Source organism: Protopterus annectens, chromosome 12.part0, assembly GCF_019279795.1.
Source record: "Protopterus annectens isolate FY-2018-M chromosome 12.part0, PAN1.0, whole genome shotgun sequence".
Taxonomy (NCBI): domain Eukaryota; kingdom Metazoa; phylum Chordata; order Ceratodontiformes; family Protopteridae; genus Protopterus; species Protopterus annectens.
This window is the reverse complement of record NC_056746.1, coordinates 904,788,977-904,814,836: the sequence shown is the minus strand read 5'-3', so window position 1 is coordinate 904,814,836 and position 25,860 is coordinate 904,788,977.

The window sequence follows — 25,860 nt, the reverse complement described above, 5'->3', positions numbered from 1 at the left end:
CAAGAGGTTGTAGCCTATCTTATTGGATGGGACACAGGCCACTGCTAAGAGAGACACAGCTTCTGACCTAACCATTGGGAAGCCTGCATTTGCTTGGGCAATCTACTCCAGTCAGAGCATTAGGAGGGACTGCATTTCAAATACCTTTGGCTATGGTTCACCTTGACTGGGAGGGTAGAAAGGAAACAAGCAAGTAAGCGTGTTTGAGGATATCCCTGCAGATGCCCTGGTAGGGAATAATTTTGATAATGTAGTATCTTGTGTACATGCAGTTACATGCAGTCAGGCTTCAAGACAAGCTTGTGAGTCTGGTAGCCGAGGAGGAACCCAGATAAACTGCACACTTGAACCCAGGACTGTTGTGGTGGCTACTTCAGGGAAGGAGCTACCCTGTAGCAGTGAGACTGAAGGTGAGCCACAGCTACTTGTGGGTACTGATGTTTCCTTGGACAGAGTGACTGCAAGAGCAGTGGTGAGTAGCAGTACCCAGGCTGACAGTGAGGCACCGCTCTCAAAGAATACCAGACTTCCTATGGAAGGGGAGCTGGGAAGGGTTACAAAGAGAGAGTTGAGACAGGCTCAGCTCTCAGACCCTACATTGCAAGGCTTGAGGGAGGTAGCCAGTGAGGCATCTGATTGTCAATGAAAAGGGGAATCTGTATACTGGGACAAAGGGTTACTATATAGAGAGGACTCCTGAGGGAAGGCTAGAGGGTGAGAGAATACAGCAGTTGGCAGTGCTCAGATCCTACCATCTGGCACTTCTAGCCATAGCCCATGACATTCTATTTGCAGGTCATATGGGAATAAAGCATACAAAGAGACATATTTTGCAGAACTGTCATTGGTGTGGGATTTCCAGAGATGTAACAGGGTACTGCAGGACCTGTGAGAAGTGCTAAAAGGTAGGCAAGGCAGCAGACAAGGTGAAAGCTCCTTTGATGCCTTTGCCTATGATTGAGGAGCCATTTCAGAGGGTATGTATTGATATTGTGGGGCCTTTGACTATCCCAAGTTCCACAGGGAAAATGTATATCCTAATGGTAGTAGATTATGCTAACGCATTCCCTGAGGTGGTGGCTCTATCCTCCATCGAGGCAGAAAAAGTAGCAAATGCTTTGTTAGAGATTTTTAACAGGATAGGTTTCCCAAACAAAATACTGACTGACAGAGGTGTCAATTTCATGTCAGACCTGCTGGCTTGTCTGTGGAAGCACTGTGGGGTGAAGCACCTAAGGATCATCCCCTACCATCCCCAGACTAAAGATCTGGTTGAGAGATTAAACTCTACACTAAAGGCCATGCTACTGGCATTTGCAGACCAGTTTAATAGGGAGTGGGACAAATATTTGCCCCATCTGTTGTTTGCTTACAGGGAGGTGCCCAGAAACCCACAGGTTTTTCACTCTTTGAGTTGCTGTATGGGCATAGGGTGAGGAAACCTCTAGATTTCATTTGTGATGAGTGGGAGGGTGAGTGTGAATCCCACAAGGAGTCTGTTGTGGCATATGTCCTAAATCTCAGTACAAGGCTCAGGGAACTGATGGGCTCGGCCCAGGAGAATCTGGCAGAGGCCCAACAGCAGAAAAAGGTCTGGTATGACAGGAATGCTCAAACTAGAGAGTATACTGTAGGGCAGCAGGTAATGGTTCTCATTCCTGCTTTACACAACAAGCTGGAGGCTGCCTGGAGGGACCCTTCAAAGTGCCAAGGAAGGTCAGTGATGTTAACTACATGGTAGAACTGCTAGGCAGGAGACAGGGGCACAGACTGTACCATGTGAACATGATGAAACCTTACCATGATACGGAATATTTGCAGTGGATGGCAGAAAGAATCTGAGGGGGATCTGGTGACTGATCTCTTCAGTGAGGCTCAGACTGACACCTCAGTGAAAGGGGTAGCAATATCCCAGCAGCTATACCTTACCCAGGTTTGAGAAATTCAAGCAGTGTTACAGGAGTTTGGGGCCATGTTCACTGGAAAAACAGAATGCACCCACCTGGTGCATTGCCATGTGGATACAGGACCCCAAAGGCCTCTTATGCAAGCTCCTTATAGGGTGCCAGAAAGGGTCAAACAGACTCTGAGGGAGGAGATACAGGAAATGTTGGAACTAGGGGTAATCCAGGAGTCTAGCAGCCCCTGGGACTCCCCAATGGTGCTGATACCAAAGAAGGATGGCAGCACCAGTGTCTGTGTAAACTACAGGAAATTAAATAGTCACACAGAGTCAGATGCTTACCTCAAGCCTGGGACAGATGAAGACCCAGATCAGCTGGGTGGGGCTAACTGTCTCACCACTATTGATCTTACCAAGGGCTACTGGCAGGTGCCCTTGATTCCCAGCGCTAGAGAGAGGTCAGTCTTTGTGACTCCTTTCAGCTTGTATGAGTTCATGAAGATGCCCTTTGACATGAAAAATGCCCCAGTGACTTTCCAGAGGCTGGTAGATCATATCCCAGCAGGAGCAGGAGATTTCAATTTTGCTTACCTGGATGATATTGCCATATACAGCCATTCCTGGCAAGAGCACTTTTAGCATGTCAGGGAGGTGCTGGGCAGACAACAGAGGGCAGGGTTAACCATTTGTTTGTTTGTTTGTTTGTGTCTTTCAGCTTTTCCCGGTTAGGGGTCGCCACAGCGGTACTCCAGTCCGCTAATGATTGGAAGTAGAGTTTTACATGCTGGCTTGCCAGGCCTAACGCACAACCTTCAACGAAGGAATGCCCATTCACGCATGTCGCCACACAGAAGACGCTCTAACTGAGAATCGAATGGGCAAGGTACAGTAAATGTCAAGTGGGTATGACAGAGGTCTCCTACCTGGGACATATATTGGGGAGTGGTAAGATCAGGCCAGAACCTGCCAAAGTGGAAGCCATTCAGGCATGGCCTGCCCCTGTTACCAAAAAGCAGGTGAGGGCATTCATGGGGACAACAGGGTACTACAGAAAGTTTGTCCCCAATTATAGTTCCATAGCTGCTCCCCTCACAGACCTGACAAGGAAAAATAGGCCAGAGAAGGTAGTGTGGACCCCAGAATGTGAGCAGGCATTCCAGAAGCTTAAAGGAGCTTTGGGAGGACCCCTGTGTTAGCCAGTCCAGATTACAGCAAATAATTTGTTGTGCAGGTGGATGCTTCAAACCATGGGGTGGGGGCTGTAGTCAGCCAGGTTTCCTCAGAGGGAGAACATCACCCAGTGGTATATCTCAGTCATAAGCTCTAACCCAGGGAGGAATGCTAACCAGCTGTAGAAAAAGGAATGTCTAGCCTTAGTGTGACCACTGCAGAAACTTCAGCCTTATCTGTATGGAGGAAAATTCTCCGTAGTTACAGATCATAATCCCTTAACATGGCTACATTGAGCCAGCCAGCAAAATGCTAAGTTACTAAGATGGAGCCTAGGATTGCAGGCATATGATATGACAGTGCAGCACCACAGTGGGATTAGCAATGCCAACACAAATAGACTCTCAAGACAGGGAATGGGGTAAGGTATTCCCAAATAGGCTCAACCTTTTCAAGCAATGTTTCTCAAGGGTCACTTGAAAAACTAGGCTGAGTCTTCGAGGGGGAGAAATGTCACAAAAGGAGATATTGCCAGTCCAGCTATCTGGAATTTTGTAAATAATTATATGTCATTTGTGAATATCAACGTAATTCATGTGCTTTTGTTACAAATGTATTAGAACTGTATGTTATGTGTATATCAAACTGCTGGAACAGAAGTGTGTGTTGAAAAGGGCTGTAAAGTACTGAGCTTTAAAAATATATCCACAGTGTTACCCTACTGGAACAGAACAGAAATGTACATACACTATTGTAACTGTTTAGATGTATATGTTTTAGCAATGGAAACTGGAACACAGGTTAATTTCAGAAAATAGCTGAAAATTTAAATTACTTTATGACCACATAATAAAAGGATGTTATCTTTCAGTTTCAGTGCAGTAGCAGACACAATGTCTGGAAACAGAGATTCTCTGCATTGTCTTGCAAATGTTTTATTGTGTACTATGATTATATACTGAGTATCTTCTTGTTCTTTTATCATTTTATTATTTATTAAGGGCCTTATAGTAGCTGACAAGGACGTGGCTGGTGGCAGTGATAACTACCTTATAGTCTGTGCAGAAGGGGGCATAGCTAGCAAACCTATACCAGCCTTTCCCCGGTGTGTGTGTGTGTGTGTGTGTGTGTGTGTGTGTGTGTGTGTGTGTGTGTGTGTGTGTGTGTAAATCAAACTTTAAAGTGCATGTATATCAGGTACTTGGGTAGGGACCCGAAGCACTAGTTGTACAGAGAGGGTGCTGGAGGTCTTGGTTTGGCCACTCAGCTGAGATCTCAATCCTATAGCTAGTGGAGAGTCTTAATGGTGATCTGGAGAAAGAGGGAGAAAAAAGTCCCAGACTGACTGTGGTCTCTGTACTTAAGGGAAATTGCACTTGATGCAGAGATCTGCATCTGTAAATACTGTGTGTGTACCTGTCATCCTCCCAATGTACGTCCCTCATTGTTGCCAGTGGTAAGGATTGACGCTCCCTGATTACTGGGCCAGTGGTGGGGCATCACAGGAGGGTTGGGGTCAGGGCACAGAAACAGGACTTGAATGGCTGGGGTGTGGGGGTGTTATGCATCTGCCACCTGGTTGGTTTTCCAGTAAAGGGAATGTCTGTTTTTTTTTTTTTTTTTTTGCTGTACAATGTAATGCGCATAGATCTAACTGTAGTAAGCCAATCACTTATCAGCTTATTTCAATCAATTGCATTTTTGGGAGCTGGTTCAACCAGCTATGCTTCTGCACTGAGCTATACCAATAGTGATCTGTAAAGTGAATTATAGTGTACTGAACTGTATTATATTGATCTATATTTCCAGGTTCCATTTCAAGGAATAGAGAGTATCTCACTTCTTTATTTGCAGGGAGGCATCTATTCCAGAGGTGAAGACGGGACTGGTTAATGAAACTGTCTCTTCATCTTGTTTTATTGAACTGTTAAAACAGGTTTGAAACACTTATTCTGGTATTTGTGGGACTGTTTTATTTTAAGCCTGTGGTCCTCTTTGTTAGAAACATCTGGTAAGATACATCCCAGAGGGGACATTATATTCCATAATTGGTTTGATCAGTCCTGAATACAAGGGAACAATAACCTCTTTAGATGTTGATGATACTGCCTCATTGATCAGCTGGCCCAAGCAGAAGGATTTCCTTATAAGCATTGCTACCTGGTGATCAAAGCAAAGGGAATTATCAGCCTAGTGCTAGGGGAGGCTTTGTCTGCCAAATGTTACAATGTTGCATTATTTAGCTTTTACTTCAAGCCTGTTTTTAATATTCCAAGCATTTGTAAGTTTATGTTCCTTCGGGGGGAGGGCTTCTATGTCAGGGGGGATTTCACAATTACTCAAAAATTGCAGACCAGTGGGTCTTGGTTTTTATTCTGTAGATCAGAGAAGTAAATAGCAAACAAAAGTGGTCCCAGAACTAAGTCCTGTGGGACCCCAGTGGTTACTTTTATGTCTTCTAAAGTTTAATCTTCTGGAGGGAGCCTGAGCCCTGTGAGGAGATGGCCTCATGATCTAAATTAGGGTAAAAGAGTTAGATCAGTTTGGTTCATATAAACATATATCTTTTTCATCTGAGGACATAGGTGAGTGATTCCATTTTTTAACCTTTGGTCACTTCTGTAACTACTACTGAAGACTCAATTATCTCTATTCAGAAACTAAACCATTGTTGAGCCATGTGAGAATCTGATGCTGGCTCTTCCAGAATTGAAGTGGCTTCTTATACCACTTTGAAATATGATTTAGTAAAATGTCTGTAATTTATAAAAAGGCAGAGTTGAAACTGATGAATATTATTTGTATACTATTTGTTGTGTAATAATTTTCATATTTCTCAAAATATATATAATAAAACTAGCCAAAAACTAAAATACATTTAAATACATAATCTAATAATTAGCATCATTTAATAAAATCAACGCTTTAACCCTTTTCTATTTAACACAATTTTAAAATTTCTCTAAATATATCAACATTCAGATAACACAGACAGAACTGCATAACCTCATATGAAAGCTCATAAATGTATGAAGAATCCTGCTGGCAGTATGTGTCTTGTTTGAATAGTTACTGAGATATCATAAGCTGTTTATACAACATTACTAAATTAATTTTCACCACCTTTATTTTGACTTATAAAATTCAGTTTAAAGCATCAAGATTAATTTATCCTGAATAGTTTGCCATTTACAGTTTTCTAGTAACACTTACTGTTCAAGAGATATGAATATTTGTTTGAACTGGAAGGTGATAACTTCATTTGTTAAAGCCTCAAGCCTCAAGCTACACTCTCTGGAAGTTAAAAGAGCTGTGCAGGAGGGAATGAGTTAAGCCACATTGGTTGTGTCAAAGCCCAGCATGATAGTGGCATTCACAAACGTGACAAGTTTTTAGCTGATCATAAGTGTATATAGTCCAATGAAAATTTAGCACTACTGTGTAACCGCTAATAATACTAGCCAGAAACAACAGCCCATACTCTCACTGGGGTGGGGGGGGTGCAACTACACTAGTTTCAGATGTAAAATCACCACAGCAAAAAAAGACCTTTAAGTTAGCACCAGCATACTTTAATGTATAAAATAAATGCAGGAAAATTTACTTCCCAGATGTTGTGAGACTTCTTTTCCAGTAAAAAAAAAAAAAGAATCATTGTACCTGATGAGTAAATAGAAGCTACTCTCCAGTATCAAGAGCAATCATACCACCTGTTAAGCGACTGAGAATGCATTGTATCAAAATTCTTTTTAAAAACACTTTCAAAATGCAGTTCTTCAGGTGGGCTGTGACCCCTGCACCGCTCAATTTCATGACTTTTCCTTTGTACCCTACTGATCTCTATGTATGCCTTCAACATCAAAGTTATACAGAAAAGCTTATTTTACATATGTTTAACCCTTTGTCTTTTACCTGAGTTACCTGATCACAGAGCTAGTAGAAACACACAAAAATAACACAAATCAGGATCTGGCCTTTCAAATAGCTGTACTTTATTGTCTTTGTAATTAAAACTTGCTATGATCACTAAATTAATTCTTCTTATTATTATTATAAATGATTCTTGACAACATATTTTTTAGAATTCATTGATGTGAAATAAGCAGATTGTATCAAATTTGCTTTTGTGTAATGAATGAATCCAGTAATGTAGCTAGGGTAGGGCAAGAGGAACAACTGCCCCAGGAGCAGTGTTGGGGGGCCTGATCTGCCAATCCTGATTTCTATTTGCAGACAAACATGAATGCTATAGTACTCATATGTGGAATAAACTGTAGCAACTGCTTGCTATACTGTAACAAGCAGTTTGCTACAGTTTAAAAGTAAAAAACAAATCTTTTTTTTAACTAATACTTATGCACTGTAGCGCTCCATGTAGGCAAGGTATAAGCTGTATCAACTTTTTCCTACATTTCTAGCCAACATTTTACTATAGTTTAAAAGAAGAAAGTATTTTTTTCATAAAATATGTTGAAGGAGGGTTGGGATATGGCACAGAAACGGGACCCAAATGGGTGGGGCAGGAGAGGGGTGTATTGTGCATGTGGCCACCTGGATGGTGTGCATAGATATAACTGAAATAAGCTAATCCCTTACCACCTAGCTTCCTGATAGCTTATTATAGTGAAGTGCTTTTTCTCTGCTCTTCACTTGAAGAGCTGAGGGTGTGGTAAGTACAATGGTTCATAGTACCAGCCCAGGGCTCTGGTTAAACCAGCTATGCTTCTGTATGAATCGGACTTAGTGGATGGCTGTTTGTAACAATGCAATGAACTGCTGAGTTTTATGTTTATACACACACACATACACACACACACATTATATACCTACATACACACACACAACACACACACACACACACACACACACACACACACACACACACACACACACACACAGGCACAGGCACAGGCACATACGTATGTATATATATATATATATATATATATATATATATATATATATGGATCACCTTTAAAATCCTGAAAGCTCAAAATCCTGAAAACTCATAATCCTGAATCTCATAATACTGAAAAACATACAGGACACCAACACAGACTATATTGCAGCTACACTCCACTGCACATACACTACTATCTATCCACTTACCCTAACCCAGACCCTAACCCCCCTAACTCACTTAAATTCTGTCACACAATCACCTCACCCGCACCTAACCCTAACTCAACCTGCCCCTAACCTAACATCCATCACAATCGCACACTTACCTGACCTGTTCCCTACCCCGAATGTCCGCACAATCACACATCAGTGTTGGTGTCCTGTATGTTTTTCAGTATTATGAGATTCAGGATTATGAGTTTGAGATCATTGAGCTTTCAGGATTTTTGTTCCAGAATTTTTTGAGATTCAGGATTTTGTGCTTTCAGGATTTTAAAGGTGACCCATATATATATATATATATATACACACACATATATATATATATATATATATATATATATATATATATATATATATATATATATATATATTATGAGTGATGAACTCTGCTTAAAAAAGTAGCATTGCCTGTATAATTCTTTAGCATGAGTTTGGATTATACACACTACTGCAGGCATGTGAGTCATAATGTTGTTTTTCCAAAGAGCTATTTTTTTATGTCATACTGACTGCTTTTCGTCCAGAGTTCAACTCTGAAGCAAAACCCCAGGTTGAGACAGCTTATTGTTGGCAACTCGGTATCACTCTTTGTGGATGTCCCTTTTGCTACTGGCCAGCTAGTCCAAGTCAACAACCAGCGGCATAGGACAAAATTTGTACTCTAATGGGCTGGCTGGCATGCATGGGTAATATTAATTTTATTCTGCTATCCTGTATTAGCTCTTCCTTTGTATCTAAAGTAAAGTGTGTGGAAAGAAAAAAAATGCTTGTGCAGCACTTGTGTGTTGTAAGGCAGTTGTTCAGCCAAACATCTTTGATGTTACCAGGAAACCTTGTTTTGACATTATGTGGGTCTGCGGTCTTGCATATTTTCCTCTCATCAGCATTTTATGCCACTCCAACCCACTGGGACAGTATCAGAAATCACTTACTCTTTTGACTGAAAGGTCTGATATATTTGAATGATACTTTGTAGGACTTGCTGTACTGCACTTTAAATCAACTTCAATTAACTGCCCTGAAAGCAGCTAAACTACATATTACACTTCTGTTATCTTCTAGCAGGGCCGCTTTAATGAATAAAAACACAAGCAGTTGCAGAGACAGTTGTATACATGACAAAACCAGTGTTTATTTCATACTGAATGAGAATCTCAGCTGAAATGCCGAACTATTACTTAATAAAATGTCTAATAGCTTGAGGGAATGATACATTTTATCGGTACTGCAGTAGTCTGTGTGTACATGTGTATATGTGTATATGTAAGTGTATATATATATATATATATATATATATATATATATATATATAGATATATATATATATATATATATAGGAGCACTACAGAATCCTGAAAGCCCAAAATCCTGAGGACCAAAATCCTGAGACCAAAATCTTGAAAGTTCAAAATACTGAAAACACACAGGATACCAAAACTTACTATATTCCAGCACAAGTACATACAGAAACAAATAAAGCACAAACCATGTTACTCTTCTCCAAGTATAAGCAGGGAAGTAAGCCCCCCCTGCACCCCCACACCACCTCATACTTAAATATATCAACTCTGAGATTGCACTTAGGTTAGTGAAGAGCAATCTCGGAGTTGATATATTTAAGTAGCAGGGGGGGGGGGCACAGCCCCCCCACATGGGGGGTGCAGGGGGGCTTGCACCCTTGCATATAGTTGAAGGTTAATACGTTTTTGTATGTACTTATGCTGGAATATAGTAAGTGTTTGTATCCTGTGTGTTTTCAGTATTTTTGAGTTTTCAGTATTTTGAACTTTCGCGATTTTGGTCTCAGGATTTTGGGCTTCGGGATTTTGGGCTTTCAGGATTCTGTATTGCTCCTATATATATATATATATATATATATATATATATATATATATATATATATATATGTGTGTGTGTGTGTGTGTGTGTGAGTGTGTTTGTTTATTCAAATTAAGTGCATCACATGAAGGCATGCAAATTTATTAAAGCTTACAGTACAATTCTGTGGAAGATTCCAGCATGCATTACTGCTAAGAAAAGCACTGAGTAATTTGGTGTGGAGCTGTGAGATGGACAGTCTGCCTTTTGTGTACGAACATCTGTTGATCTGTTTTTGCTGTAATAACCATGAATTGTGGCCTGTAGTATATAATTGAACTCCAGCCATTCAGAATGGCAGCCAGTCTCTACAAGTTTACACTTGTGCAGATATCTGGAATGGTATATGCACAAGTACTGGTGTCTCGTGGTCTGATGTACAGCTAAGGTTTTGAATCATTACAAAACTTCATGAAGCAGCAGAATAATGGCACAACTCAATAGTTCTTGGTGAGCTCTGTATCGTCATAGCACAGCCTGTTCTGGGCTCTTTGAACTATTAGGTCTCCATCTGTCCTTAAGGCTTAATCATTTGAATACATAATAGGCATAACTTATTAAATGATATTAAACCAAAATGTATAAGCCACAATTATTAATAGTTAACTGTATTTATGGAGATTTAACCTTAGTACAGTCAAATAGACATGTACGTACTGTATGCAGAAGATACTTGAATGAAACCTTCTAGAACACAGTTTCAATATTAATGAATAGTTACATTTCTGCTTGTGTCTTGTGACCTTACTGTTTTATTTTTCAGTTTCTGCACCACTACTGAAATATCAAGGCAGTCTATCTGATTATCACAGTCATCCCACATCATGACTGGCATTCACAATGACTAGAAATAAGAAAACATTAGCCTTGCATGGCCTAGAATTCAAATAGCAGAAGAAATGGGGAGCCACATTATAACAAACATAAAGGAGGAGTGCAAACCAGCCAAACCATACATGAATTCCAAGAGATGGGAAGCAAATTTATACTATGGTATTTAGCAGAACTGCACAGCTCACATGGGTAATTATGCAAAACCTTAGCAGAGCGCACCTGCATTGAGGGGTGTGAAAAAATACCTAAAAAATAAAGGAAGAACAGAGGATGGGAAAGCGATAGAGAACAGGAAAACATCAGGATGGATGTCGTGTAACAGATGCAGAAGTAGGGTAATCAAAGGAGGTGTCAGCAATGCCAGGTACAACTGTGCAGGCCCCTGAAATAGATCAGAATAATAGGGAAAAGCACTGAAGGCTCAGCAATGGGTCAGGAAGCAACCTGATAGCATTATATTGTCACCCAAAGGCCACCATAATGGAGATGGCAGGAAATGGCACAATTATGTCATTTTGGCAGAACAAACCAAATGATACACATGGCTAATGTACTTCAGAATAGTAAAGAACTATATACACCTGAGTAGTTCTTAAGGCATGTGCAGTATAAATTACTGTCATGAAAGGAAACAATAAGGGACCCCCACTACCTCTTGGGAGCTATTCTGATTTATATACATACACATAAATGCAATCTAGACAGATAATGCATATGTAGAGATGTATGCCACAGAGACTGGCAGATCAGGTTACATCACAATAGGCACTGCAGAGGGTGCATATGCCAAGTCACATGGCTGCATGACACATACAGCATGGAGGGTTATCATGCACACCCAGAGTGCAATGGTCCTGAATACAAACACCAGTATCAGGCCTGTAAGTTTCACATTGATCAATCAAACATCACTGTGTCACCAAAGGCCATGCTGTACTCATAGACAAATAATGACTTCTAACAGCGCAGAATTGTGAATAAAGAAGTACCGTCAATATGAAAGTATGCCCCTGAGGAATACCACTGGCAAGCTATGGTTGGCAGCTTGGCACAGATCATTAAACCTATGAGATATTAATAAGTTTCATTTTGCTGCTCAGAGCTTGATTGATTTATGCTCCATTTGCCTGCTGTGTGACTTTGACCATGCTCCTGCATAGACGCTGAAAAAGGGCAATGATGCTGAGTGGGTTTATCTGGTTAACAAATGGAATAAAATAAAATGGTGTGCCTTCTGCAGTTCAGGCATCTCAGAGACAGCAGTAATGAACTGTAAGTTTGTGAAGCTACATGCCATAGTGATTCACAAGTGCTCATGTGCAAGTACATAGCACAGTGCAGCTTAGCAGAAGGCAACTGAACAGATATACCACAGCAGAAGGCAACTGAACAGATATACCACAGCAGAAGGCAACTGAACAGATATACCACAGCAGAAGGGCACTAAGGCAATCTACTTCTCTGTTTAGTAGAGCCTTGGAGATTGTTTATTTTATTTTTTTTATTTATTTATTTAACATTTGTTGACCGGGAATGTCCGACTAGGTTCCACAGAGCCTGTTTTCAGCGGAGGCCCGGGGAGAAATGCTCCAGATGCATGTCTTTGGATTGTTGCACAGTAAGACTGACTTGTAGAGACTTATGAAGGAATTCATAGGTTTGCACGCTTCATTTCCATACAATGTCATAAGCCATGAATATACCACAGAGGACCAGACATTTTCGATTACTGCTGTCTGGAAAATCATTTTTAACAGCACTGCTAACAGCACCCAAACCTTGAGACAGTTTAATCAGTATATACTTCTAGATGCTCACAGACAATGCATCAATTGTATTATGGTTGTATTGTCGGGTATCTGGTTGGTAGGAAATGCACTACACTGCTTGTGAAGCTGTATACATAGCCACTGCAGGCTGTGTCTTTAACATAGGTTCATAGGTTCGTACTAGGCTATCTGCCCTAGGGCATTTATAAGCCTAGCCAGAGTGTGTGTGGCTTTCACCACCCCTGAGAATACTACGCCCTTTTAGGGTTTAGTTTACTGTGCCTCTGTCTAGTAGTGACACAGAGATGACCCCCAGGGTAAACCTACGATCTCCCATCCACTCGTCAAGATTTCTCTTGAATAGAGTTAGTGAGGGGCTCTGCCTAACATGGATTGGGATTCTGTTCCAGAGTGTAGGGAGCCTCTGGGTTATGAATCTGTCCCTTCAGCACGTCCTATTTATTTCTGTGTTGAGGTTTAAGTCTCTTGCTCTCGTGGCTCTGATGGATTTGGATTTTCTGAGGTGGAGCATGTCCATTAATTCCGGATTGGACATGGCCTTGTACGTCAGGCACAGATCACCTCTGAGTAGGCGGTATGCGACTGAATAGAGCTGGAGTTTTTTCAGTTGGGCAGCATATGACATATGTTTAAGACCCTTTATCCTCTTGGTGAGGAACTTTTGGGGTCTTTCCAACTGCTGCAGGTGTCGGTTAAGATACATCCCAAATGGGGCATTCTACTCAATCATTGGCCTGATAAGAGAAGAGTACAGGGGCACAATGACCTCTCTTGATCTAGATGTGAAACCCTTCATGATAAGGTGGGCAATATAGAAGGTCTTCCTAACCACTTTGGCAATGTGAGTGTCAAATGAGAGGTTACTGTCAACCTGGGTCCCTAGGTCCCTGATTACCTCTTCCGTACTTAATGGATTACCACCTATGTGGTAATTTGTGGGTACCTTGTTTTTCCCATAGAGTGAGAAACTTACAAGTGTGCCATATGTGAGAGTTATGATAACTACCTGGGTGGCCTGTAGACATAGTGAAGAGATTACTATGCAGTCAGAGTTAACTTATTGCCTCCTGCAAGAGTATACTTGCGAAGGAAGCAGAGTTCCTGTGTATCCCGTAAAAGTATTTTCATCTTTACTGGACACTTCCCTGTACTCTTGAAACAAGTACACTTGGCACTGTTTTTAAAGTTCATTTTCTGAAGTTCTAAAGGTACACACATAAAACTGAGGGAGCACGGTGGCATTGACAAGCTAACATGATGTGTTTAGCATAACAGTGAAATGGTCAGCATGGGATGTGCAGAACTGGAATTATTAAGGAGTGTTTCCAAAAAGTTATGAAAAAATAGGACATTTCCATGTTTTTCATTAAGAATGCAAAAAAAGTGTCATAACCTTTATGCTGAAGGTGCTGTATTCAAATAGTGGGTGTTAGCAAAAAAGTAAACCATGGTGGGTAACATGAAGTCATTCTGAGATATAAATGCTTTTTTGGTAAAGCATTTATGACTTTACTATATTTTCATAGCTGCATTAATTTCTTTAAGGCCATGTGATCTACAGGTGAAAAAATGGTGCCATCTTGTACTGAACATTAAGGCACACCATGTTGCCACAGATACTTATGATCTAAAACAAATGGTTTTGTAGATTAATATTGTTTTGAAATATTGTGAAATTAATATATGAATCATTTTCATAGGTTCTGCAATATTACAAAACAGCAGTATGCCATCCCCTCTTGTCATATATCACTGGGAAGCTCTTGAACAGGTAAACAATTCCCTTACTGAAATATTAGCTCTATCTTGCACTGAGATATAATCTTCTGTTTGACCATACAGACAGAGCTTTATACTAACACCAGTATATAGCCCATTGACTATCAAAAAACATCATATTTTATTTGTTTTATAACTACCACCCACCATTTATCAGATATTATAAAACTAAAGAAGTGCATTTTCAGCAGAGAAATTTGGAGAAAAGCCCTTAGGAAGCAAGTAATTTTCTGGCTTAGATCTTAGGAAGAAAAGGTGTTAATTAACCTCTTGCTGTTCATGGTTGAATGAGTGAAAAAAGTCACACAGTGAGAGTGAATATGTTGAAAATGCAACAATATGTCACATGCACATTAGGATATCATTCCACATCTGCAGGGTATCTATGGGACAAGCTCCTGTCATAGTTCAAAAAATCAGAACTATAGCACTCAAAACTAAGAGATGTGTCTAAATTGCCCCTTTCCTTGAGGTACAATAGTGTCAGAAGTGACATATTTAGAAGTAGGGTTTGAGGGGAACAATGGTCCCAAAATTATTTAAAGTTTTCCTCATTTTTGCAATTTTGGGTACTAGTAATTTCAGGTATTGACATTATATTAGGGCGATGTGAGGACATATCTCTTGAGCAGAAACATTTCACTCTGTGCCAGTGGCTATGGAGCAGTATTCATGGAAGCCACATCCAATCAGTGGCTACAGAGCAGTATTCATAGAAGCCACATCCAATCAGTGGCTACAAGATAGTATTCATGGAAGCTACATCCATTCTTCTTCTAAGTGCAGCATGTTTCAGGCCAGGTCATAAGGCCAGGCAGCTCTCAATGTCTGGAGATGAATGAATGACTGTAAATATTCTGAGCTCACCATCATGACTTTAGCCATGTTTGGATAGTAGGGGATAGACAGTAGTCACAAAAAAAACATCTGAGCATATAAATGACTGCTGATGTCATTACAGTCAGGGGATACTTGTGCTAGTGCTTGCCTACTATCTGTATCTTGCACCAGAAGGATACATTGAGTTCTACTGGCAGAGTGTCAAGTGACTATGGGGGTTCTACTTATGGTAGATGATGATTCCTTCTCTACCTTTGTTGGGCCGTCATGAGCAGACACCATACCAGATGTGGGAATGAAGCAGTTGAGTGAACTACCATTTGATGCAACTATTATTCTCTAAAAAGGTTTCATTGAACTTTGAGGATTCTGAAGACTCTAGAATGATTCCTGAGTGATGGGAAAACCCTATGACTCCCTCTGCAAAGGGAGACCCTGCCACCTTAATGAAATATAACCTTATCTGAGGTCATAGTGCCTTTCCTTAGGAGAGCTGTTTTGGGTTGACACAATACATCTGTATTTTTTACAGAACAGCAGTTTTGCTGAACTGGGATTCTACAGTTTGTTTTACTACTTGTGTTATACTAGGTACATATAATGGGCATACTGTACATACATGTATGATAGATACACAGCTATGTAGGTGTGGCTATTGCATATTTCAGGATTCTAATACATGCCTAACAAATCGTAGCCAGCCAGGTACATATGTAACCTCCAGAACATGCACTATTCATTACACAGTGGCCATTGTGGTCATTGTTTGCTTCTTTTTACAGGTACTTATAACCTTCATATACAGAAACCCCTTCTTCATCCACTTCTTAACTCCATGGTGCCTGCAAAGACAGATGTTCTGACTGAGAGTGCATCTGCAGCTCAGCAGACCCAGTCTTAGTCTACAGGTATGTTTGCAGCATATACACTGCCTGAACACCACTAAACCTCATGTGGTTCATGTGACATCTGAGATCCTCTTCTGGTTACCCTAATTTTTAAATGCCAGATCTGATGTGCTGACAGCAGTAGCAATTGGACTTGTGAACAGTGACGGGGAGCTTGACATTCCCTTATGAAGAATCACATTCTGTATGTATAGTGATACTTCAGTAACTGTGGGGGGGTGTAAGCAGGTAGGCCAGGGATTGCATTGGGTATTTGAGGGAGTTGATTGTGAGGAGTCAGTGTTACTAACCCTCTAGGGATAAAATGAAGAGAGAGAGAGAGAGAGAGAGAGAGAGAGAGAATGAGTTGCTCTGTTAGGGTCATCAACACCCTTTCCACTGTCTGCCTATATGTCTGAATTACAAATAACACATATGCACCCACCGCCTGTCACATTATGTGGAGTGTTACATATAGTGTATATTTGCCGGACATATATTACACTGTATGTAGTGTTACATGTACTACAGAAGTACCTGACACAGATTATTACACTGTATGAAGTGCTACATGTGCTGCATATGTACTCCACACAAATTACACTATGAGCAGTGTTAGATGTGCTCCATATGTACCTGACACATATTACACTGTGTGTAATATTACATGTTTTGCTTATGTACCTGACACATATTATGCCATGTGTAGTGGTACATGTTCTCCATATGTATCTGTTGTGTTACATATGCTGCATATGTACCTGACACATATTACACTGTGTGTAGTGTTACATGTATTGCATATGCACCTGACACATATTGAGCTGCATGCAGTGTTACATGTTCTCCATATATACCTGACACATATTACACTGTCTATTGTGTTACATGTGCTGCATATGCACCTGACACATACTACACTGTGTGTAGTGTTACATGTGCTGCACATACACCTTACACATATTACTCTGTCTGCTGTGTGTTACATGTGCTACATATGTACCTGACACAATTACACTGTGTGCAGTGTTAGATGTGCTGCATATACACCTTACACATATTACACTGTGTGTAGTGTTGCAGATACTGGATATGCACCTGTCACATATTAAACTAAGCACTGATCCAGCACATATGTGGTTAAAGTTTAGTGTAGTATATGGCAGAGATTTAGCTTTCTTTGCCATTCTGCTGTTTATGCCTCAAAGCAATATGAAGGAATGCCAAAGAAAGTGTGAATAACATTGAAATGTTTTATTATACTAGTAATAAAACATTTTATTACACAAAACTTTACAATATACCAAGCACTAGAGTTTACACTGGTGCAGTAGAACCTGATACATCAGGCGTAACACTTTCATTTTATGCTTGTAAGCTGCATACTAGAATACTATATAAATTATACATATATAAATACATACATATGTGTGCATATTTATTTTATTTATTTATTTATTTTATTTATTTTATTTTACATTTGTTGACCGGGAAAGTCCAACTGGACACGTCCATTTTCAGCGGAGGCCCGGGGAGAAAAGCTCCAATAGTACATAGTAGCTTACAAAAAGTTCCAATAGTACATAGTAGGTTACAACAATGTTTGACAGCTAACATACGATTGTAGTTATGCAGTAAATACCCAGGGAAGAAAAAAAAGTTACATTAGTATGTGCAATAACAATTATAAAGAGAAAAACAAAGCATAATATAGTTAGTATACACAGGTAAGAAAAAAGTTACATTAGGATGTACAGTGAACAATTATTATAAGAAACAAACCTACAAGTAGTTAGTTTCAGGGGGAGAGTAGATGGCTTGAGGCCTAGGAGGATAGTAATTTCACTGAGGAGGTTGAGGGGGAGCTATGGGTTAGTCTGGATTAGAACATTGGCAAAGCCAGTGGGATTTGAAGTGGTGGGAGAGGCCATTTCTGAAAGTATTTAGGGAGGTTGATTCGGTGAGACTAGGTGGAAGAGAGTTCCATATTTTACCCACTGTGTTTGAAAACAGAGAGTCACCTCCTGAGTTACAGGATTTGATTGTCTGTGCGAGTAATCTGTGAGATGATCTTAGTCTATTTAGGTTGGTATAAGGGGTAATTATTCCAGACAGGCCGGGAGTGTTTTCAGGTTGAGAGAGTATTTTGTAAGCAATAATAAGTTGCTTCTGTAGAAGTAGGTTTGGTAGTTCTATCCAACCTAGGTTCTGAAGATTAGTACAGTGATGGGTTTTGTAGGGCAGGCCTGTGGCAAATCTTGCAATATGATTATAACAACAAGAGAGTTTAGATAGATCCGATTTGTTGGGATTTGTAAGTATGGGGGAGGCATACAAGAGGGTAGAAAGGAGATGGGTGTGAGCAATGGCAACTTTAGCCGTGGGAGTCAGAAAAGATTTTATTCTATAAAGGGACCCCAGTTTCTTATTAACAGTTTTGATAGTTTGGTTGATGTGCACATCAAATCTGAGTTTGTTGTCAATGGTAACCCCTAATAGCTTGGTATGAGGGTCGGGGTGATGGTGGTTCCATTGTTGGATTGTACACAAAAGGGAAAAGTTGGTGTTTTATGGGTAGGATGGAAGAGTAGCATTTTCGTTTTGGATTAAGGATCAGTTGGCGTTCTGATAACCAATTCTCAACTGCAGTGAAACAGTCTTGAGTTTTGGATAATAGAATAGTTGGGGATCTATCTGAGCAAATTAAAGTCGAGTCATCAGCATATTGAATACATGTAGACTCTGGGATGACTTTGTTAAGATCATTAATAAAGATGGAAAATAGAAGAGGGCCAAGTATGGAACCTTGGGAGACTCCTATGGTGTTGGGTATGAGGTCGGAGAGCTTGCTTTGCCAGAGCACAGCTTGTTGCCTATCAGAAAGATAGGCATGAAACCAGTCTAGGGTTTTGTTATCTAGATAGAGAGTTTTTAGGGTTGCATGCAAGAGTTTGTGGTTGACCATATCAAAAGCTTTTGATAGGTCCAAGAAGAGGGCTGAAGAAATTTTTTTGTCATTCCGGTTAAGATTGATAGTGTTTGTGAAAGAGAGGAGAGCGTAGTAGTGCTATGTTTGGGCCTGAAGCCATGCTGGGAGTTGGTTAGCAGGTTTTCCTGAGTTAGGTAGTGGATGAGTTGTTTGTGAATACTTGTTTCCATGATTTTTCCCAGTGGTGGCAAAATGGCTATTGGTCTGTAGTTTGACAGGTCAGTGGATGAGCCACCTTTATGCAGGGGATGACATGGGAGATTTTCCATATGGAGGGATTGTGGATTCAGTTATGGTCCGATTAATTAAGATTGAGATGGGATAGGCTATAACATCCGCAGCTTTTTGTAGAAAGTCTGCTGGAAGTAGGTCTGCCACGAGAGTGGTTGGCTTTAGTTTCCTTAGTAAGGATCGGATGTATGCAGTAGGGACAGGTTGTAGGTTGAATAACGGCGTGGTCTTCTGGGTGGGACTTGTGGTTAGGGAGCAGGGGGCTACTTGTTGGTTGGCTAAGGATTTGATCACATCGATGAAGAAGGTATTAAAGGATGTGGCCACTTCATCTGGGTATTTCATAGTTAGGTTTGCTGGTGTGGGGGTGGAGGACCTGCCTGGATGGAGAAGTTTGTTTATTCCTGTCCAAAACTTTTGGGGGTTGTTTTGATGTTTATTTTGTAGTTGGAAATAGTAGTTCTTTTTGTCCATTAAGATAGATTTTTTTGTGTCATTTCTTAGTTTTTGGAAGTTGGTACGGTCTAGGGTGTGGTTTGTAGTGTACGCCATTTATTCCATGCTTTGTTTCTAGATTTGATTTTGGCTGTGGAGTCTTTTGATAGCCATGGTGCTATGAGAGCTTTTGTTTTGATTAACCGTTTGGGGCATGTGTGTCAAGTATGTTTAGAAATGTGGAGTTAAATTTTATTACAGCTTCTTCTAGTGGGAGGTGTTTTAGGATTGACCAGTTACAGGTCTGCAGCTCTATTCCGAATCTAGTGATGTCAAAATGTTTGGTGCTTCTAACAGTCCTGAGTACAGGGAGGTGGCAGCTACCACTTTTGCTTTTTACCATATAAGTAATGAGGTGATCACTGAGCTCATTAGTAATGGTCCCAGATTTATAAGTTTCGGGTTTATGGTTAGTGAGTATCCAGTCTAGGATACTTTCTTTTGTTTGTTGCTGCCAATTCTAGTAGAGGTGGTAATATTTTGTGAGAAGCCATGGAGATTGATATTGGTTGGGTCTGTCTCTGACACACATTGATTCCAGTCAATGTTGACATCTCCCAGAATTATGGTTTCTTGTGGGAAGTTATTTGTCAGCCAACTTAGAGTGTTCTCAAGAGTGTCAGAGTTGTTCCCAGGGGGAATATAGATTACGATTAGGTTAATACTTTTTTCTTTATTTAGTTGTAGTTTTAGGGTTGTTAATTCTACGTTGGGTATTTGCGGTGGCTGAGTGGGGTGTAGGGTAATGTTGAGTGTGCTTTTAAAGAGCACAGCAGTACCACCACCTCTTTTTTTGAGGCGATCGGTCCTGTATATGTTGTAGCCAGGTGGCAGGATTTCGTTATCTTTGGTCTCTGGTTTGAGCCAGGTTTCTGTGAGACACATAATGTCAGGGAGGTAAGTTGCTAAAAGAGCATGTAGATTATGAATTTTATTATTTAGGCTTCTAATATTAAGGTGGCAAATAAGAAGGGAGTCAGGAGGTCTTGGAAACAAGGATGTTTTATTTGCACTGTCATTTGATGGAGGGCCTGGGTTTGGGTGTATGTCTCCATCTATATTTATGTTTTTTCTAAGATACATTATTAGCTTCATCAGTTTATGTAGTAGTTTATCTATGTTTTTGGACTTGGGGTAGATTAAGTTTGGTTTATAGGAGTAGTGGAAGTGAGTAAGCGGTGTTTTGTTGATTTGGTAGTGAGTAGGGTGATTAGTGTTGATCAGAAATGTGGGAGTACTAGTTTGGTACTTTGGATAATGAAAACCTGGGTGTGTCTGGGACTCGTATATAGTTAGCAGGTATAGTGTGATAAGAATTGATAGGGTGAGAGTTACAGTTTTTTGGGCTGGTATAGTGATATGGGGTGTTAAGGACTTCATACTGTTGCTTGATTGGTTATAAGATAGTTGGTGTAGGTGGTTTGGTATTGGTTGGGGAGAGGCGGTGGGGAGTGAGGCAGTGTGATTTGTGAGCCTGGTGGACTTGGAGGGCAGTGAGAGAGGTGGGCCGAGAGGTTTGAGTGGGTAGAGATAAAGGAGGGGTGTGGTTAGTTAAGTATAAATTTAGGGTACTGGGGAAGGGTGGGATACGGGGCAGGGTGAGGCGCGGAGCGGGGTTAATCCCACTCCACACAGAGCAAGTCCAGGTAATACACTAGTAGATGTTTTTTCCTTGCTACAGGGCTCTACAAATGAAGCATAATAGTAGCTGCACTTTTGCTTATAGTTTGGGACAAGCTCCTCTGTTTTTACTCAGAATTCACACTAATTTTCCAAGTAAGTGAGGAGAAGATACTGTTGTTTGCGTCTTACTGCTGTGTGTGAAACCCAGTTCGCAAGCTAGTTTAGGGGATACTTTACAATGTAAAATACATTAGTAGCTTTCATTTTAGTAGGATATTGACCTTGTAGATGAAAGTGTTTGTGCACAACATATGCATAGAATACTGTATAAATGATGCATATATAAATACATACATGTACAAATGCGTAGAATACTATATAAATTATATATATAGAAATACATACATACATACGTGTACATGTGCATAAAATACTATATAAATGATATATATATAAATATGTACATATGTGTACATATGCATAGAATACTATATAAATGATACATATATAAATACATACATATGTGTACATATGCATAGAATACTATATAAATGATACATATATAAATACATACATGCGTGTACATATGCATAGGATACTATATAAATGATGCACATATAAATGCATATATACCTGTACATATGCATAGAATACTATATAAATGATACACATATGAATACATATATAAGTGTACATATGCATAGAATACTATATAAATGATACATATATAAATACATTGATACATGTACATATGCTTAATGGCTGCTTAGTCTTTATCTGCTGGGAAGAATCAGTTTCTCTTATTGGTATGTACTTGTCTTAACTCTCCATTTTTATCTGTCAGTTTTTAAATACTTTCATCTGACAGTTAGTGCAGAGGATTAAGGATCTGAACTGTTAATGATCTGCGTCCTGTAACCAAAGGTACAATGTTTGATTCCTTCCATCTCCATTTGCCTGCTGTGTAACTCTAAGTAAGTTTCTTAAACAGATAATTTTCCCAGCTTGAATCTGAAGAAAGCCCACCTGGATAAGAGCTCTACCCTTGTTAAGAAATGCAAATAAATAAATTTTAGTGGCTCTCATGGTGGTGCTATAGTTATTCTCTGCAACTGTCCTGCAATAAGTCTCTTTGCATGATTTCCTCTCAATCTCACATTCTTTCAATGATTGTTATTGTATCTGCTTTTCATACAGTAAAGGTCCCCAGATGGAAGATTTATAAGCTACATGGACAGGTTTCTATAAACATAGTGAAATGTGATTTGAAAACAATCAAAAGGGCCCAGTTTTGGCAAAATGCTATATGCACAGATCATAACTTTGGCAGTATACTATGTCCTGCACAGCAGAATACAGTTTTTGGCCTACAAGTCAAGGTCAAATTTTGGTAATTTTTTTACTTACAGATGTATAGATGCATTGCTTTATAGCAACTGTCTGTTATTTTTAGACATTCACAAGCATGTCTATACAAAGGAAACATTCACTTAGAATCACAACACAGACTGCTGTTGATTATTATAAAATTGCAACCTATATGCTCGAAATGTTTACAATAGTTGGTTCCTTATGATATTCTTACTGTATAATGCCATAATTTACGAGGCTATACTTTCATTTTAGGAGATTGTGGTTATCAAAGAAGGGTAACTGGATGACCAAGTGAGGAGTGACGTTAGTTATGTATATATATATATATATATATGTTTGTGTTGAAATATTGTTAGAAAAATTAGGTAAACTTGTTTATATAGGTTACAGCCCTCTGGGTTTTAAAGTTTATGTATTAATACTATTCTATGTAACCTATTATCAAGCCCAGGTTTAGTAGTGAGATAGCTATGTGCTACTGCCTTACAATTATCTTTTCTACCTCTTTCTTGGTCTGTGAGAGATCTGTTTGTAGCCTTTCAGGGAGAACAAATACCCCAACGTATAACAGGAATTAAGAAAATTCATCATTTGTCCTAAAATGAATTAAGAAAATTCATCATTTGTCCTAAAATGTGGATGATAGAATCGTGGAATGTGAGGGGGATACAAGACAAAAATAAGAAAAACTTACTAATGCACTTAGTTTACAAATCTGAGATGAACATTTGTTTTTTTACAAGAAACACACAGGCTTACTGAAGAATAGAAAGGGGACTCGCACAGGAAATGGATTAAAGAAATAATTGCAGTGGGGGATAGTACCAACTCGAAAGCTGTAGCTATCATAATTGAAAAATCATTCCCACATACTATTATAGAATCTAATGCGGACTCAAAAAGCAGATGGTGTCATTTCAAATCTACTAATCCTGTCAATAAGAAATTGACACATTTCCTCAGTGTTTATGGCCCCTGTCACAGACAACAAGAATTTATTTTGGAACTATATAATATTTTAGGTAAATTCCCAAAATGTGACTACATATTGGGAGGGGATTGAAATTCAGTTATTGACCCAAACATAGACCGCACTAGTAATTCTAGCTCGCAAAATTTAAAAGCGTCGACAGCCATAGGAGAATTCATGACCGACTTTTGCTTAATAGACCCCATCTCATTTGATGAAGATCAGGGGAAAAATAATTTATACACATATTTTTCTAAGTGTCATAATTCCTGGTCTAGAATAGATTTTTTTTTCTCATTTCAGAGACTCTGTTGGAAGCAGATATTAAATTCTCTAAGGATCCAAGGTTTTTTTCAGATCACTCAAAAATTACTTTACAAATAAACCCCCCCTAATAAACAGAAAAGGGAACCTACCAGCTCCAACTGGTCATTGAATAACAATCTATTGTTTAAATCAGACATTATACAAGAGGTATCGAATACATTGCTTGATTTGGAAAGAGACTTAGAAAACAATAACATTCCCGTTGATGTTCAGTGGGCAGCTTGTAAGGCCAAATTAAGAGGGATGTTTATTCAGAAAGCCTTGTATTTTAAAAGAATCGCAAGAGAAAAAGAAAATAAATTAATATCCGATCTGAAAGTCCTAGAAACTGAATACCAGCGCAGACCAAACCCTGGCACTGAGAAACTAATAAATGAAGCACAAAAACAGCTATTTGTACTATATCAAAATAACTACTCTCTGCATGAACAAAAAAGTATTGCTAAATACTCAGAATGGGCACAACTTCCTTCAAAAGTACTGGTCAGTATAATCACAAATAGGCAGGAAACATCTAGAATCTCATTCCTTTACTACCAGGGGAAAAATCCATAAATCAGATACCCAAATGTTAGAGATATTCCATCAATTATACCCACAAGTATATGGGATGGATACTCACCAATCTACTTTTGGAGAAATTGAAGGTTTCCTTAAAAATATCACATGGCTTAAATTACAGGAAAACCAGGTAAAGATACTTAATGCTCCTCTTAGTAGGCAAGAAATAATTAAGGTCATAAGAAAACTCAAGCCTGGCAAGGCACCAGGCCCAGATGGGTACACCTCAGAGTTTTATAAAACATTCAATATAAATCTATCCTCCATACTGTTAAAAGTTTCAACCAAATCAAACTACATGGCATATCTGACTTATACCCAAACCATTCAAAGACAATCCTTATACCCAAAAATAACCTAGATAAATCGAACCCACACAATTACAGACCAATATCGCTAATTAACGTAGATATTAAAATCCTGGCCTTAATCTTAGTGGAAAGACTGAAAAAAGTTATGCCCTGTATTATATCCCCTGAGCAAATGGGCTTCATGCTGAATAGACAGACATGGGATAATACTTTAACCCTAGATGCTATGATTCAGCTTAGTAAATACGAAAAACACTCTGGTTATTGTTTAGTTCTTGACGCTTGTAAAGCGTTTGACAGAGTCAATTGAAACTTTCTTTTTAAAACTATTAATCATTTTAACATCCCCAAAAACTTTATTAATATTATCAGAACCCTTTATAATAATTCTTATGCCTATCCTTATGTTAATAAAAAATGGGTAAACCTATTAAACTAGCAAATGGAAATAGACAGGGTTGCCCCCTCCCCCATCTCCTCTTTAATTTATACATTGAACCGTTGTTTCTTTACTTCTTCCAAGCCACATATTACTCTAGTCCTAGAATCTCAAATGCTAAGATAATGATATCTGCCTATGCAGATGACCTGAATATTTACTTTGAACGTCCTATATCAGACTTGAAGAAGATAGGCAACATATGCATACTAACTCTGAGTTTGCCTAGCTGCATGATCTCAGAGTCTGCATAGTTAAGGTAAGAATCTACTGTCAAAATAGGCAACCTAAGCTTTTGGAGAGTGGTAGTCTGTGACTTCCCATGTGTTCATTGA